This window comes from Propithecus coquereli, unplaced genomic scaffold, assembly GCF_000956105.1.
Source record: "Propithecus coquereli isolate 6110/MARCELLA unplaced genomic scaffold, Pcoq_1.0 Scaffold11, whole genome shotgun sequence".
In the NCBI taxonomy this organism is placed as follows: domain Eukaryota; kingdom Metazoa; phylum Chordata; class Mammalia; order Primates; family Indriidae; genus Propithecus; species Propithecus coquereli.
This window is the reverse complement of record NW_012134969.1, coordinates 7,132,925-7,134,774: the sequence shown is the minus strand read 5'-3', so window position 1 is coordinate 7,134,774 and position 1,850 is coordinate 7,132,925. Positions and strand designations below refer to the sequence as shown.

Sequence of the window (1,850 nt, the reverse complement as noted above, 5' to 3'; positions counted from 1 at the left end):
TTAGTAAAACACTTTGCAGTTGACAAAGTATCTTTCACAAACATCACTTAATTATCACAAGGATCCAGTAAACTAGGTATTATTTTAAACACACTTACATATTATAATTTCATAATATTTTGAACATACTGGTGAATTTTATATTAAGTATGCCATATGTTAAGTATATTAAATAATGTATTAAATGTACTTAAGTACCTTGTCCAGAACTGAGATTCCATTACTCCAAATCCAGTGTTCTTCCCACTATACCAGGAAGACCCCCTTTCCTGGATCACTGATTTTTACACTAGAATAGATTCTTCAATTCTCTTGGGTATTGCTCAAACTAAAATGAAATTAGTAGGCGTGTACTGATGACCATTAGTATAGACTCACTTATGTCCTGGGAACCTCTTAAAGGGGAGAGTTACCTACTTGGAGCAGAGCTAGGCTTTGGCAATTTTCTTTCTAGGTCAATGGGACTTTGCCTATCAGTTCAAATGTGAGAGGGGGTTGGAGAGGAGATGAATAGGAGAGGGAAAGAATCACAGAATTAGAGGTGGAAGGGATCATAAAGATTAGTTAGTCCAACTCCCTCAATCTGAGGTATGGAAGTGACTTCCTCAGATCCCACTGAGGTAAACGCAGGACTGGCATCTGTGCTGACACTTCTTGCTCTCTCCTCTAGATGGGTAACTCTACCTTTGACCTACCTCCAGCCAGGCAAAGGCATTCCACACTTTGACACTGGGCCTTTGTCCCCCACCTCCACCAGAAATGACATGAGGCCTGTCAAAATACGGTGGTCCTTGGAGACTGAGAATTTTCCTTTTTTCAAATCATTTCATTAAATATTTACTGAATTTCTACTATATTTATGCTGTGGGATATATGAATATTTAGGGATAGGGATAACATACAACTCTGCCTTCAAGAATCTTATGCATGCAGCTGAATTTTTGAAGGAAAAAAAAAAGATTAAAAAAAAAAAGAATCTTATGCTTGCTTAGGCAATTTAGTCTCTAAATATTTAATAATAAAACCATTTTAGTTTCTGTATCAGTGGTTGTCTATGAGAATCTCTGATACAAACTATGGATCTATTCTTCAAAAAAATCTGTTATGTTTTTGCACATGTTCACGAAGTTAATGGATCCCCTAAAGCTGTGGTCCCCAATCCCCAGGCTGAGGACTGGTAACTGGTCCGTGGCCTGTTAGGAACCCGGCTGCGGAGAATGGCAGGTGAGCAAACGAAGCTTCACCTGTATTTACAGCAGCTCCCAACTGCTGGCATCACTGCCTGAGCTCCACCTCCTGTCAGATCAGTGGCGGCATTAGATTCTCACAGGAGCACAAATCCTACGGTGAACTGTGCATGCGAGGAATCTAGGTTGTATACCTTATGAGAATCTAATGTTTGATGATCTGAGGTGGAGCTGAGTTGGTGATGCTACTAGCACTGGGGAGTGGCTGCAAATACAGATTATCATCAGCAGAGAGGTTAATAATGTAATAATAATAAAGTGCCCAATAAATGTAATACACTTGAATCATCCCAAAACCATCCTCCCCACCCCCCATGGAAAAATTATCTTCCACGAAACTGGTCCCTGGTACCAAAAAGGTTGGGGAATGCTGCCCTAAAGCCTATCCACTGATCATGAGTTAAGGAGCTCTGGGATTCTTTGAGTACCACCACATAAAAATTATCTGAAGAACCAAAATTGAAAGATATACTAGTAATCCCTTTTCTTTGATATAAAACAAATAAACCTTATGTCCCATTTGAAGACAAAGAAATTGCTTTCCCTAGTATCATATGAATGCCCTTCTACAAGTGCTTGTTTTCCCATACGTAATCTTTGTTG

General features: G+C 39.4%; 1 protein-coding gene across 1 annotated transcript in view; it reads right to left on the bottom strand.

Moving 5' to 3' along the window:
* Positions 1-1,850, bottom strand: part of GTF2F2 (general transcription factor IIF, polypeptide 2, 30kDa) — a 30,998-nt gene that overhangs the window by 21,763 nt on the left and 7,385 nt on the right. The window lies entirely within an intron of this gene.